Source organism: Budorcas taxicolor, chromosome 12 (assembly GCF_023091745.1).
Source record: "Budorcas taxicolor isolate Tak-1 chromosome 12, Takin1.1, whole genome shotgun sequence".
NCBI classification, from domain to species: domain Eukaryota; kingdom Metazoa; phylum Chordata; class Mammalia; order Artiodactyla; family Bovidae; genus Budorcas; species Budorcas taxicolor.
Genome location: NC_068921.1, coordinates 68,117,213 through 68,134,001, shown reverse-complemented (window position 1 = coordinate 68,134,001; position 16,789 = coordinate 68,117,213). Strand labels below are relative to the sequence as shown.

The window sequence follows — 16,789 nt, the reverse complement described above, 5'->3', positions numbered from 1 at the left end:
TTGTTTTCATATTGGCCAGCATTCAGAGCCAAAATGGCTTAATAAACTGAGAATGGATGTTGAACATTTCTTAGCAAAATAAAAATAAAATTGTGGAGTCCTATCATAAAGATGTGAATCAGTTTATTTGCTCACTTTATTAACAAAGTAATCTGAAAATGCAAAATACCCCTACAGCTTAGATTTCTTTTTATTTAATAATTACTAGTATTTTAGAGTTCTAGTCCTCCATCATCTTCATCACTATCATAAAAGTAGTTAATAGGGATTATTAAAAGTTCTTGGTTCCATGATAATTATATTATAAGATACATCTAGTTAACATTGGCAATACTTTTCCTGCTCCTACCCTCAACACAATACAAAACGCACAAGGGGTGCAATATAAAAGTTCATTTATATTCTTAGCAAGGAATTCACACAATACAAAAAAGTCAATAGCAACCTTCTGAAATTCTAAAGCAAGGGGATAAAATATTTAAATCTTTCATTGGCTCTCTTGGTTTCCTTTAAATTTTCCATTCAGAGAGATGGAGTAGTTTGGTATCTCACAGCCTTTTTCATTAAAGGTTGCATCAAAGTCAGAGAATAAAAACAGGATTTGAGTGACTATTTTTGCAATTCTCCCAGGGATGGTCCACAAGTAGTACCATTCTAGAATTAATTTATTATATTAAATGGATGGTTTAGGGTCTCAGTTGAGATTGGCTGAACAATTTAATCAAAACAAATAGAAACTTCTAGAGATATATACCCCATCATGGAGAAGGATGCGGTCCACATCAGAAATGAATCTGTGGCTCTTCAAGATGCTCAGGACATGGTCTAGCAAAAATAGAGTAGAATGCTTCCAATTTTAATAGGCTATCATTTCAAACCAACTTCTCAGACATTATTTTAGCAATAACCTTGCCAAGTCAATAGAGTTCCTCATTTTACAGACAAGAGGTGTGAACATTAGACAATTCAGAAGCTGAAGAGTCAAGGGGATCATCAAGGTCACGTGGCTGGTAAGAAGCAACACAGGTGTCCCGATGCCAGACAATATGATTTTCCCTGATCAAAGGCCATATATCATTTAATTTCTCCAAAAGCCTGAGGGTCCTGAGAAGCTCCCCTCTACTCTCTATACACCCATTTTCCCGATTTTAGTTTGCTCTGGGTAATGAAGTCTTCAGGATGTACTCTGCTACACCAGCAGAATTTACACACCTCCTGCCCTTAAGAATTAATAGGAAGACCAAGCTTCCCCCTGCAAGGCTTCCTCATCATTATGCAGCCTAGTTGCCCTTGGCAAGTGGGAAGCAGAGCTTTGACACGCCCTGTGGATCTGACTAAGTAGCTTCAGAGAAGGCAAGAAAACCACTGACGTGCTACCCTAAGAGTCAGAAGTCAGAGAAAACTAAGGACGGAACATATGGCCAAGCTGAGAAGGCAAAGTGTTACCTGAATAAAGGCATAATGGAAGGGGCTTTCTCTCTCCTGGTCCCCACCACTAGAAAGAGGACAGAACTTCTCCATCATTCATTTCTTTCCCATTTAAATAGATGTCATTTTATTTATTTATTTTTTTAAGTTTTACTTTTGGGCCATACCGCTTGGCATGTGGGACTTTTAGTTCCCCAACCAGGGATCGAACCTGTGGCCCCTGCATTGGAAGTGCATGGAGTCTTAACCACTGGACCACCAGGGAAGTCCCTCCACTGTTAAGTTTTCATTTGTAATTCTCATTGTTAATTTCTCTCCTTGTTAATTCTTCATAAATGGTTTAAAAGAAGAGATCTCTTTTTCATGGTTGTGTTTGCTACATGACATTTGTATGACACTAAACTTCATAGGTGACTCTTTAGAAAAGACATTTTGAAGACAATAAAATAAAACCACAGTTTTGTCTCATTTCCTGGGTAGAATCCTTAGAGAATAGAACTTTGGATGGAAAATTCATTTCCAACTACTCCTGGAAAGGGACAGTGATGTTAACTGGATACGGTTAGAAGGCCAATTTCATCCTGTGTTGTTTTTCAATATCACAATATAAACAAGTTTACAATCCCTCTGAACTTTTTTTTAACTGTTATAGTGCAGGAACAGTCTCTCAGACATTCTGGAAGCTAAGGCTGTCAACAGACTGTCAGTGTTTCAACAGCGGTTTTCATATTTTCTTCTAATAAAACAAACAGAAGAGTCACCTATTTCAAGATGTCTTAACATTTTAATTAATGTGCTGGGGAACAAAAAATAAGGTAGTGGGTGATGAGACTATTTTTGTCAGGCTCCCATTTAACACTATTTAGTAGTATTTTTAAATATAAGTGCTGGTGTTAAACAGTGTTTCTGGACAACTCTCTTTGAAAATAAGTGAACAATAACTCTATACGCCTTTCATCTCAAAACATCAATAGCGATGCTGACTTAAATGCTATTTCAACTAATAGACCTTAGGAAAAAAAATGACATCTTGCTAGGAATTATTTGAATCTTCTGCAAGTGAACATCCTTTTAAATATGCTCAGGCGCTCAGTCATGTCTGACTCTGTGACCCCATGGATGGTAGCCCGCCAGGCTCCTCTGTTCATGTATTCTCCAGGCAAGAATACTGGGCTGGATTGCTATTTCCTCCTCCAGGGGATCTTCCTGACCTGGGGACTGTACCCATGTCTCCTGTGTCTCCTGCCTTGAAGGTGGATTATTTACCACTGAGCCACCTGGGAAGCCCTCTCTTTAAACAGCCCTGATTTTAAAAAGAAAGAAAAAAAAAAAAAAAGTAAAAGAAAAGACTTGTTTCTTATTGCACTGTAGGCTTCCAACAAGACAGGCAACATTTCTACAACCCTAGCCTGCCAAATTTCTGTTACACAGTAGCACCCCATACTATTTTTGAATAAAGTACACATGACTCCAGGAGCATTAATGAGTATCAGAGACAGTGTAGGTCACAAGCAACAGGTAATACCACTCATTTGTCAATGAATTGATCAGGACTTGGGGAAGTAACATTGTAAATTTATTGGAAACAGAAACACAAGGGGTTATGAGGCTTCTCACTAGCTGCCCTTTACAGAAACTAAGTATTTCCTATAGTTACCCTCGGAAACAGCTTAATTCAGAGCACACACTTCGCTGTTCCCAGTGCCTGGTGTACATGCGTGCTCCTGCTCATTCGTGTCTGACTCCTTGCACAGGCTCCTCTGTCCATGGGATTTTCTGAGCAAAAATACTGGAATGGTTGCCATTTCCCCCTCCAGAGGAGCTTCCCGACCCAGGGATCGAGCTTGCATCTCCTGCAATTGGCAGGCAGATGCTTTACCTCTGAGAAACCTGGGAAGCCCCCATATGCTTGGAATGATCTTTAAAAGTAGCTCTTTGTTGCTACTTGCAAAATTTCTCCACAGGTGAAGACTCAGCTCCACTATCTGCCACTGGGCAGACATTCTCACTCTGCATTGAGAATCAGCTGTTCCATTCTTTGTACTTTAAGTGCCGCATTATAACTAATGTGAATACACTATATCCTGTCTCTTCTACTAGACTCGCCCTTCCTTGAGTTCTAGGACTATGTCTTATTCATCTTAGTATTCTCTTTGCCTAAACTAATGCTGTGTAAGAATGTGTGTGTGTGTGTGTAATATAAATAGGCTTCCCAGGTGACTCAGTGGTAAAGATCCCCCTGCCAATGCCAGAAATGTGGGTTCGATCCCTGGGTTGGAAAGATGCCCTGGAAGGGGAAATGACAATCCACTCCAGCATCCACCCCCTTGAAATCCCATGGAGAGAGAAGTCTGGTGGGTTACAGTCCATGGGGTCCCAAAATAGTGGGACAAGACTGAGCAACTAAGCACAGCACAGCATATACATAAATATATATATATATATATCATATGATAAATTTTATTTTTAAAAAATTGGATTAAAAGGAGAGTACTAGAGGAGTGAGGCCATCTATTGAAATGAAAGGATAGATGTGAGCTGTATTCTTTTTTAAAACTTTTTATTTTATATTGGAGTATAGGTGATTAACAATGTTGTGATAGTTTCAGGTCACCAACAAAGAGACTCAGCCATACATAAACATGTATGCATTCTCCCGCAAAATCCCCTCCCTCCAGGCTGCCACATAACATTGAACAGAGTTCCCTGTGATATACTGTAGGACTTTGCTGCTTATCCATTTAAAATATAGCAGTGTGCACATGCCCATCCCAAACTCCCTAACTACCCCTTCCCCTCATAAGAGTTGTAGTCTTGACCCCAAAGAGAAAGTTGGTTCTAAATACAGGAGCTTTTTCTCACTAGTGTCTATCCTTGGAAACTTCCATGACTCAGGGAAGGAGGCTGTGATATCTATAAGATCATTGACCAGTCTATGATGAGAGCAATAATGTACAGCACACTTTTTGATAGTGTTTTTAAAAAATGATCACTATCCAAGTTTCTTAAACTGCCTTTATATTTTTAATACAACCCGAACTGAATAGTCAACACAATTCTCATAGACATGTTTTTTGACACAAGAATACCATTAATGATCTGGGACATATTTTCACACTGCTGTGCTCAGCTGCTCAGTTATGTCCAACTCCTTGCAACCCTTTGGACTATAGCCTGCCAGGCCCCCCCGTCAATGAGATTTTCAAGGCAAGAATACTGGAGCCAGTTTCCACTTCCTCCTCCTCCAGGCAGTCTTCCCAACCAAGGGATCCAACCCATGTCTCCTGCATTGCAGGGGAATTCTTTACCTCTGAGCCATAGGGGAAGCCAATTTTTCACATTCTATATATAAGTATATATATAGAATATTATATATATGTTATAAATATATAAATGTTTTATATATATTAAATATAAATGTTTATAAAATGTTATATACATAAATAAATATTCTATATATATGCTATATGTAACATATATATGTATAAAAATGCTATATATATATATATATATATATATATATATATAAGATCGTGTAGAACATCTCAGTCTCACTGGACAAATATCAGATATGCTTTGCTTTAGGCTGGTCAGTCTGCTGGAAAAATGTTCTGACTTCCTCATGAACAGAGTTACTACAGCTGCAAAAACCATCAATAAATTTGTCACTGTTTTAGTCATGAAAATAGTGTAAGTCTTTCTTCTTCAACTACCTTTTTAAAATTGATTTCCAAGGGCATTTTATATATGGCATTATGAAGGCTCTATTTTTGGGGGCTCCAAAATCACTGCAGATGGTGACTGTAGCCATGAAATTAAAAGACGCTTGCTCCTTGGAAGAAAAATTATGACCAACCTGGACAGCATATTAAAAAGCAGAGACATTACTTTGCCAACAAAGGTCTGTCTAGTCAAAACTATGGTTTTTGCAGTAGTCATGTATGGATGTGAGACTATAAAGCAAGCTGAGTGCTGAAGAATTGATGCTTTTGAACTGTGGTGTTGGAGAAAACTCGAGCATTCCATGGACAGGAAGGAGACACAACCAGTCCATCCTAAAGGAAATCAGTCCTGAATATTCACTGGAAGGACTGATGCTGAAGCTGAAACTCCAATACTTTGGCTACCTGATGTGAAGAACTGACTCACTGGAAAAGACCTTGATGCTGGGAAAGACTGAAGGTGGGAGGAGAAGGGGACAACAGAGGATGAGGTGGTTAAATGGCATCACCAATTCAATGGACATGAGTTTGAGTAAACTTCCAGAGTTGGTGATGGACAGGGAGGAGCTGGCCTGCTGCAGTCCATGGGGTCTCAAAGAGTCCGATACAACTGAGCAACTGAAGGGAACTGAACTGAATACAATAAGCAAGAAAAAACACCCCAAGACACATTCTATTACTAGTGTAATTCAAAAATTATGCATTAATACTTAATAACTAAAACCTGAATTACTAATAACATATCTGCTATATTTTCTTCTGATATTCTCAAACTTAAGGCTTTCCTTATAAGCTTCCAGTTCTTTGGAATTTGAGATTAGACTACTTACATCTTTTCTATGTAAAATAAATATACTGGGATCTGTAGTGTTCACATCTACAGAGATTAACCCCAAAATGTTATGCTCTGTGTTATAAAAATGATACAGATTTCTCAATGGGAAACAATCTTCTTTTTCAAGATTGTGAATTGAATCGTACTCATGGCAATCCACTCCAGTATCCATGCCTGGAAAATCCCATGGACAGAGGAGCCTGGAAAGCGATAGTCCATAGGGTCACAAAGAGTTGGACACGACTGGAGTGACTTAACACATATATACATACGTCTATTACCTTGTTTGAAAATCCTAAGAAAGGCCTCAAGCTTTCCACTCCTAACTGGGCAAAACTTGCGTATTTTTAACTACTGCCTTTAAGAGTTTGTTCCAATACTCAGCAATAAACTGAATATGGTAATGTCACCTTCTTGAACCTAAAGCCTACTTTTGCTTTTAGTATTGATATATACAGGTGGTGTCATACATGTTGCATTTTCAGTGATTGATTTTGCAAGACATGTTTGTGTATTGCAAATATTTTTGCTGCTTTAAAGAAAAGGTCTTAAAATGCATTTTCAGAGTTTTATTTTCTTTCATATCAGCTGTGGGCAAACCAAATGAGAAATATAGAGGGAAAGGAGTGCATGTTTCTTCTTATCCCTAAGATCTCAACCAAAATGTTCACTTGTTCTTGTTATTTCTCTCCTGGCTCTCTGTGTGTGTGTGTGTGTGTGTGTGTGTGTGTGTGTGTGTGTGTGCACACGTGTACGCTCAGTCGTGGGTTAGGTTGACTGCACTGTTTTTAAAAAAGTTTTTTTTTTTTTAATGTGGTAATCGAGTAGCTCATATTTTTACTATTCCTGAGATAGTTTAATTGTTAAAGAAAACACTGTGGTTTATATAAAGGCCCCTGTAAGTGAGGTATCAGTGCTGTATGATCAAGTTGATATTTTCAGACTAGAAAGTACCTTTCAGTACATCCTTAAAATGTACAACAAAGGGAAGTGATTTGCTGAAATAAAAATGTTATATCTGGCTCAAGCCCAAATTGCTCAAGGCCATGTAAAAATCTGAGGAGATGCAGACATAATAGGCTCACTAGGTTGGAAGTAATGTCACATTTTTCTAAATGCAAAGACTAATCCGGTGCCACTTGCTAAGTTGAGCTCAGGTTTCATCGACAATCTTTCTTAACCTCTTATTTTCCACTTGTGGATTTTTTTTCCCTCAAACATACTCCAGTTGCTTAGACACAGCATGCAAGGGATTTTAAAACCGTTTTTGAACTGCATGTATTTAAATAATTTTATTAACTTTTATGTTTGACTGAGCAAAAGTTTTCGGTCTTCAAATGCTTTATTGTATTTTAATGGTTCACAAAATGATTTCTTTTTCCAGCATGAAATTTTACAGCTGAGTGGCTGACATTGTACAGTATCTGTGTTATGTGCCTAATAGCTTATGTCATTTCAGTAGTGAAAACAGGGAGAGAATACGGTAATTATGATCACTTGGAAAAGATACCCATATGGCCAATCAGTTACTTTTCTTCTTATTTAATGTACCATTTTAATATGATAATTGTTGTAATGATGTGAAATATTATGCTTATCAAAAAGCCCAGAGTTTTCAAATAAGAAACAAACAAAAGAGTTTAGCCTGCATTATGAATCTCCCTGAACTTTGATGCTCAGGACAGGAGGGTCCTGATATTGTTGGAAAGTTCCAGTTTAGAGTATTTTGCCCCTTGACCTTTTCCTCCTTTCTCCACTTTTAGGGAGATCACTACTCTTTTGTTTTCAGCACTTTTCTCCCTTTTCATCAGCTTTCATCTAGTCATATGGTTTGGGAAGCAACTTCTGAATAGTGGACCCCGACTCTACAAGGTCAGCCTGCAGTCACCCTGGAGCTGCAGGACAGTATTGCCACATTTGCCAGACACTTCCACCACTGTTAGCACGTTTTCATGTATCTTAACAGTGGAGTTTACCTCACTATCTTCCTTTTCAAAATTTATTGGTGAGTCCCCTGTATTTGGGCTTCCCAGGTGACTCAGGGGTAAAGAATCCGCCTGCCAATGCAGGAGACACAGGTTCAATCCCTGGGACAAGAAGATCCCCTGAGTAGGAAGTGGCAACCCACTCCAGTGTCCTTGCCTGAAAAATCCCATGGACAGAGGAGCCTGGCGGGCTACAGTCTGCCAGGTCACAAAGAGCTGGACACAGCTGAGCATGCACACACACACCCCTGTATTTACAATATTAAATTAACAAATGTCTAGTTAATAAAGTCTACAATCAGTAAACTTGTAGACTTGTACAGTAGCCTTGTTTGAGAGTCCCTAGGACCGTACTTTTCTTTCCGGCCTCAAACAAGTATTAAGCTAGCGCTTCTCAAATTGTGATCTATGAACCACCTGTGCCAGAAACAACTGAGTCATTCTCTTAAAATATCAACTCCAAAGTCCCACCCCAGGACTTGAGAAACAGTACCACACCAATGAGCCATTTTAACAAACCCCCAGACGATACTTACACATGCCAGATTTTGAGAACTGGTGTGATACGTTTTCAAAACTTATAAAATTTTTGAAAGACTATATCCTTCTTTCTACTCCATTTATCACATTCTCTATGATATATTTCTTTCCCTCTACTCTAATCCAGGCCCTTAGCCCTTACGTCTGGATAATCAAAAATGATTCCCTGGTTTCTAGTCTTTCGATGCTGCCAGATTTGTCACCTTGGATCTTAAGTTTAACATTCTAACCACTGGCTTTCTAGTGAAATGCACTCTTTTGCTCCTAGATATTAATGACATCTTGTTAGTTAAGGCACCTCGTTAACACCTACAAAATCCTCCCCTCAAGAGAACTGGATTACTTGCTATTCTTAAACACATATACCCTGTTATAATTCTGGGCCTTTGCTCAGGTTTTGCCAGGTACCTTGCCATTTTCACTTAAATTCAATATATTTATTATACAAAATCAGCATCCTTCTTGCAAGCTCGCCTTAGGACTTTCAATGGCCTCCCCTCATCCTCAAAAGCACCATTCAGATACAAGCTATGTCTCTATGAAGGTTATCTGCATCTGGGTTGAGCCATCATAACACAATCATCCACCCTTTTTAACAGAAAAAATATTGATTTGACTATAATTCCAGTTTACAAAGACATACCAGAATGAATTTAAAACAGCTTTTGAGAACGTCTCTTTAAGCACAGGCTCAGAAAACAGGCCACTTCTGTTAGGGACAAGAGGAATAAAAAAGGAGTGGGGATAGGAAAAAGAGAGTTTAGCAATGTCATCATGAAACAGATCAGTGAACAAAAAATAAACTGTGGTTTTAGGAATTTACTTCCACATCTGAGAGAGAAGCTGAAAGGAATGTGCTTTAGTCAGAAGTTAACATAAGCAGATCTATGGCTCTATAAATCCATGTTTTGGGGAAGGGGTCTGAAAAATGCCAACTCAGCTGGGGTGTGTTACAAAAATGCTGATTTCCCTACCTCTGTATGCTCGAGGACCCCAGAGGTGTGAAAGTCTTTCATTAAAAGACAAGAAACAAGTGAAGAAAGCATCACTATATGTTTTTTTAGCCTGTAAAACCCTTGACAATAGGCTCGTTTGCTTTATGGGCACATTTTTATGCTGTGCCTATAACAGTGCTTCACACACATAGGTCATCAAAATGCAAGCTTTTAGTTAAGAAGGTTGCAATCAAACAGAAATAAAAATTCTGGCATATCAAACAAAATCCAGTTATTTTGTGTTAATAAATTTTTACTATGATAATAAGAAGTAGTATAACAAACATAAAGGTGATTCCAAAATAAAGATTCAAAGATACAGATAAAATGTAAGTTATTCACTTGCTCTAAGACTTGCTTCAGACATCTACAATATCAAATCTTTAATAGGAGCGGTCTTAGATAAGGTTGAAAATTGCAACTTAAACATTTATTTTTTTGTGCTAAGCCATTAAGGTCAATTTAATAAAATTTCATATAGCTATAGGGCCAGCTGTTTAATAATGAAGAAAGCTGTGTACCAGTTTCAAAAAGACTTCAGGGGTTGTTTTATATGCTATTTTTTTTTTTTTTTTTTTTTAACAATTCAGCTAAGCCAGGGGTCATTCCAATATGGAGAGATTGGAAAAAATAAATTCACAATGATGACTGAGCTCACTGTTTACAATAGCAATGGAATCTGATATGGCGGGATGTAACTGACTATATAAGCAGCCTATGGTGATGCACCTTTCAGGAAAAAAATGTTTTTGTGTTTTTTTTTTTTTCTTAAGTTTTCATTTAATGGGTTTGATATCCCCACACATATACAATGAAAATACACACATTTAAGTTGATGATACAGAACTTTTCTTCACATTTTGAGAAAAAAAAATTAATGTATTTTTTAAAATTTTGATTTTCCTTTAAATTACTTCTTAGTGACTTTATGTCCAATTAATGCTATTGGACTGGGCATCCTTGGTATCTCAGATCATAAAGAGTCTGCCTGCAATGCAGGAGACCAGGGTCAGATCTCTGGGTGAGACGGATCCCCTGGAGGAGGGGATGGTAACCCACCCCAGTATTCTTGTGTGGAGAATTCCATGGATAGAGGAGCCTGGTGGGCTGCAGTCTATGTGTTCTCAAAGAGTTGACACTACCAAGAGACTAACACACATACACACACACACACACACACACACACCACTGGAGAACCTTTGCCTTATTCTTACCTATTTCTGTTGATATTGGTACTCTTCTATATGTGTACCAGGTATTATCCCTTTTTAAGATAACCTGTAATTCTTAGATTTATTAAGAAAAAAAACCTGTTTGCAGCCCTTTACGACAAATTCCAGCAGACAAGACTTGCATAGCCTTTCCAATCCAGGGGATCATATCTACACACTGGGAAAATCTAAAGAAAAGCCTAGAAGTGTCTTTCTCTATAGAGCAGAAGAATCCCACCTTTCATCAGTTCACACAGTTTGTCATTTCTCTGACATTGAACTCTAAGGTGAGTGCAAGATGCCTTGGGGAAATCAGGGAAAGAAACCGATCTCCAAGTTTTGTATTCACAGTTGCAAGGAACACATCATCTGTGTTTGGCAAAAGGATAAAGGATTGCTCCTCCCACACTCAAAAAAAAGAACACAGGGAACACTGAGGCAAAACAATATAGACTATATTAACTGAAGCCATTTAGGTGTTTTGGGGATAATAAAATCACCTCTCTGAAACTGAACCACAGAAGCTGGATCTCATCATATTGTAATGGACTTTATGAAACATAGGGGCTCTACCCACTACATAGTTGCATGAGTGCAACTTGAGGCAAGTGATAAACTCTACTGCTGCATGAATACTTTGAGGCTTTGTATTATTTTTCCAAATTGTCTCCAGAGTTAATATGAATGATGAACATGGGATCAGTAATTTTTAACTATAGACACTAGAAAGAACTGAAGGAGCAAACTCGATTTAGAATGTCATTGAGTGTGTTCAGTTCAGTTCAGTTCAGTCACTCAGTCGTGTCCGACTCTTTCCGACCCCATGAACTGCAGCACGCCAGGCCTCCCTGTACATCACCATCTCCCGGAGTTCACCCAAACTCATGTCCATCGAGTTGGTGATGCCATCCAGCCATCTCATCCTCGGTTGTCCCCTTCTCCTCCTGCCCCCAATCCCTCTCAGCATCAGGGTCTTTTCCAATGAGTCAACTCTTCACATGAGGTGGCCAAAGTATTGGAGTTTCAGCCTCAGCATCAGTCCTTCCAATGAATGCCCAGGACTGGTCTCCTTTAGAATGGACTGGTTGGATCTCCTTGCAGTCTAAGGGACTCGCAAGACTCTTCTCCAGCACGACAATTCAAAAGCATCAACTCTTCAGCACTCAGCTTTCTTCACAGTCCAACTCTCACATCCATACATGACCACTGGAAAAACCATAGCCTTGACTAGACGGACCTATGTTGGCAAAGTAATGTCTCTGCTTTTCAATACGCTATCTAGGTTGGTGATAACTTTCCTTCCAAGGAGTAAGTGTTTCTTAATTTCATGGCTACAGTCACCATCTGCAGGGATTTTGGAGCCCCCCAAAATAAAGTCTGACACTGTTTCCACTGTTTCCCCATCTATTTCCCACGTTAAAAAGGCTATTTTGAATATAAATTATTTTGCTAATATAAAAACTGTAATGAACCTTGATTAAAGCCCCTTAAATTCAGCTCAATGTATTCAATTCCTCCACTGTGACGGTACAACAATTGGCTCTGAGCAGGTTTCAAAGAGGTAGTCTCAGTCCTTTTTCTCCAAGGACTCACAAAACTATGCATGGAAAACAATATGAGATGGAAAACTGTATCTGGCAGGTAAATATAAAATTTGGAACACACACACACACACACACACACACAACTGTAAAATACAAAGCCTAAACATAGAGTGAGGTCAGTGAGATCAAAATCATCAAGAACTTAAGGAAAAAAAAAACAACAAACCCTGAAATGTTTATCTCAACTGTCTTTTAGAAAAGTGATTTGTTCAACTTGGATTTGCTGCAGTTCTTTGAGTTATTTGATAGAGTAAGACATGGCCATAGTCTCTCTGGACTTCAAGGCAAATGTGTCCAGCCAACCCAGAAATTCAAAGCACACATCAAAACACATCTTCCCATGGGAAGACTTGGCTCTCTAGACTCAGTCATTGCCAAATAAGCCATTTGCTTGGAACGGGATTTTTCTGGGCAGAGGTGAGAGCTAAGAAATGGAGGACAGTTAGAAAAGGAAACTGCAGAGAGTGACAGAGGGGTTCTTGTTCTAGGACAGATATGCAGGTTCCCAAGAAAATTACCTGTGATGGCCAAGGGTCACATCCAAGCACATGTACTGATGTCACCCCAACCTCAACAATAGTCTCTGAGCTGCTTTTGTTGCCTTTTCTCTCACTTCTCCAATACTTCAGTTCAGTTGCTCAGTCATGTCTGACTCTTTGCGACCCAAGAACCACAGCACGCCAGGCCTCCCTGTCCATTACCAACTCCCGGAGTCCAACCAAACCCGTCCATTGAGTCGGTGATGCCATCCAACCATCTCATCCTCTCTCATCCTCTTCTCTTCCTGCCCTCAATCTTTCCCAGCATCAGGGTCTTTTCCAATGAGTCAGCTCTTTGCATCAGGTACCCAAAGTACTGGAGTTTCAGCTTCAACATCAGTCCTTCCAATGAACACCAACGACTGATGTCCTTTAGGATGGACTGGTTGGATCTCCTTGCAGTTCAAGGGACTCTCCAATACGTAGCCCAATGCTTATCAGTTAGTACATACACAGTCACCATTTGCTGAGTGAATTATTTAATATACTCACATGTATCAGAGCACCAGTTATTCTATAACATAAGACAGCCTATCTAAGAAATATCCTCCAGTTCACTCTCTTCATTTTGGTCCTCCATTTTTTCCCCAATATTTTTCTTTACTGCTGTTTGTGTATGTGTGTATACCTTAACATAGATGTTAGGAAAAGAAAAATCTGACAAAGGAACAACATTCAATTCACTTGAAGGAAAATATTGACATTCATGAAACCAAACAAAGCTCGTGGTGCCCCTCTATCTTTAACATGCCTCTATCAGCAAAGAAAAGCACAGGGGTTAACAGATTTAGCAGGGAAAGCAGATTGTAGTCCCATTGACAGCTAGGAAATGAAATGACATCCAGTATTTGATGACTGCCCTCAATTAGCCTATGCAAAGCAAGAATTAATTACCAGCATTGAAAAAGCTCACCTCTGACTTCTCTTTCAAGATCTCACTTACACTGAGTGTTCCTCTGGTGTTATAAACGTAAGTCTAGCAGACTTGATAACTTGCATTTCTCTTAAAATATTTTAATTTGAAGTAGTTTTTATTTAATATGGCAACCCATATTTGATGGCAGACAACCCTTAGCTAACCTAAGAAACATAAATCTACATACAGATATAGATGTAGATAAAGAGAAATAATATATGTGCTTAGTCCTGACTCTTTGTGAACCCTACGACTGCAGCCCGCCAGGCTCCTCTGTCCAAGGGATTCTCCAGGCAATACTGGAGTGGCTTGCCATGCACTCCTCCAGGGGATTTTCCCAATCCAGGAATCGAACACAGGTCTCTGCATTGCAGGCAGATTCTTTACTGTCTGAGCCACCAGTGAAATCCATTTAGATTTATAGAAAAAGATATATGAATGAGTATGATTTGCTTATATAGAATACAATGGGCATTAGCAGTACCATTGCACATATTAGCTTTGGAATTCTCAAGGCAGCAATTAAATGTATTAATGTAAACCTATAAAATAATTTTATTACTATACAGGGAAATAGATTATAAAAATAATCTCTGTATAGGTACAGATCCTATTTTTTGACATCCTCCCCTAACAAAAGTTGTATATCTTTTTCCCAAGCTAGTAATGAAATAAAAGCAAATGAATCCCTAAAGCCATTCGCTTAATGAGATAATTTTGTTAAGCAAACAATAAAAACCTCATTGACAACAAAGACATCATGTCAGAACATACAGGAATGCCCAAATAAAAGGCTAGAATGTGATTTGCCTGCTTTCGGGGAGTAATCTGTGCAAATGGAAAGGCTTAGCTTGGTTTATCTAATATTAGTAGAAAGTATCAATCTTAGACAATGTAAGAATTAAGAAATACAAGCAAGTGTCAGAATGTAAGAAATATAAACACTGGGAAATGGAGAAATTATTTTTCCTTTCCAAAGAAAGTGGGCTTGGGAGAGGAAACTGACATTTGTTTGAGCATCTAAATTCCAGCTCATGTATGGGATCCTTTTCCCCATGGCTGTGCAATGATAACAGCATGGTACCAATTAGAAAGCTAAACTCAAAAGCTACCAACTGGGCTGGGGTCAGAAGAGTAAGGAAATGAAACATGTATCTTTTTTGGAAGACCACTTAACCAGATGTGGGTTTAATTCCTAGTCTTTATTATTATAGGTATCATTATGGATAAAGAAACAAGATAGGGGTTGGTTATATGAGCAAGTGTGCTTCATCATAATATTAACATAACTGTCCTATCCATTGGTCATTTTTTGGTGAAGAATGGCCCAAATCCCACTCATCTCCATAGCACTTGACATTTCTGAAAGTCAGCAGGGAAAGGGATGGGTTTAATGGTTTAAGAGGACAAGGTAAGCATGATTAAAAGGTTTTAATGTCATATATACGGCACAAGCATCACAACTGACTTAGTAAGAGCCCACCATATGGGGTTTTCCAAACTTGCTCTTAATGGAGCCAAGGGCAGAACTACAAATGTGTGCTGGTCTTAACAGAAAATGTACACTGAATATATTGAACATACTTTGAAAGATCAATTAGAGAAATGGACCAATAGATCCAGATATTAATTCTCTGCCCCAATTTTGGGGATATTGGGGTTCAAAAGAGATGCTATGCATCTCTTCTAAAGAAGCTTTAATGAGGTCATAAAAGAGAGTTGGTTGACCTGTCTTGGTCTCATTTATTTCATCTGTAAGATATGGATGTTTATAGTATCTATTTCAGAGTTGGCCTTAGAGTACTCCAAACCCTGCCTACACAAAGTGAGGGTTCCATACACAAATGATGATTACTATTAATATTATTAATAAAATAAAATCCAATCCCCTAATTCTTTAAAATAATGCTTTGAGAGATTACTTACATTGTGTTTCCTTTTTTAAGTACTTCTCTGTCAAAAGAGGTTTGGTTGTTTCTCCAGGCCAGTGCTCAATGAAAATGTAGAAAATGAAAGGTTTCAGAGGCAAATGAAACTGGATTGTGTTTTGCAAAGGGGGTTTATTGTTTCTGGCTACAGCACTCCATTTTAAAAAGCTAATTATTTTCCCACACAAACAGTCAGCAAATAATGAGTCATACTGCAGAATTTTATGACTTTTCAGGGAACTTTTTTTTTTGACAGCAATATATCTCTGAGTAACTTTAAAATTCTGTTGAAATTGGTTTGTTTAGACAATGTTCGCCAACTTCTGCCTTGGGTGTTAAGAGCGAGCCACTCAGTTTTAGCAAAGCAAGGCTGGGCTGACTGTTCTTGAATACAGTAATGTTGCAGGCTACCCCAAAGTAAACAGAAATTGGCAATTTGAAAATGTCATCAACCCAGAGCTTTCAAAAGTGTTAAATATTTAACCATAGCTAATAGACTGCAAAGTAATACTTGCTTGGCCAAATACATGTGCTTTTCATTTCTCCCTGATCACATTTGGCATCATCTTTTTTGTAGCCTCACTCAGCATTTCAGAAGCAGAGGAGGCCAGAAGGTAGCAACAACCATCTGGTTCTAGAAAACTGCAGATTTAAGTTGAGGAGAGTGCTTTTGAATTTAGACTTTGGACCTGAGTTCAAATCTCGGACATGAAATCTGAACTCCACGTGACTTTCAGCATGTAACTCACTTCTGGAGGCTGTAGTTTCTGCGCATGTGAAGTCTTGTAAGTGGGTTGAGAAACAGCGTAACACAGTGCCAAGCAAGAGTGAGCCCCAAATTATTGGCAGTAGGTATATAGTTGTTAACTGTTGTGATTCTGTACTGTGTTTTTTAGTGTTATTGTGTTGTTTATTGTTGTTGTGTTGTTGTGATATCAAGTACTTTCCTTTCTCTGAACATTCACCTTTTTTCTTCTCTTGGAATGCTCCTCCCTCTGGCCTTGCATGCCTGTCCCTTTCTCAACCTTTCCTGTCTTACATTAGATGGCATCTCCTCCCAGGGGCTTTTGCTGGTCCTAATCTTTC

General features: G+C 38.6%; 1 protein-coding gene and 1 non-coding gene across 2 annotated transcripts in view; both read right to left on the bottom strand.

Moving 5' to 3' along the window:
* Positions 1 to 16,789, bottom strand: part of GPC6 (glypican 6) — a 1,214,516-nt gene that overhangs the window by 644,445 nt on the left and 553,282 nt on the right. The gene's annotated exons all lie outside the window — the stretch shown is intronic.
* Positions 1,619 to 1,693, bottom strand: TRNAG-UCC (transfer RNA glycine (anticodon UCC)). The gene has a single exon. It is a non-coding gene; the product is annotated as a tRNA-Gly (tRNA).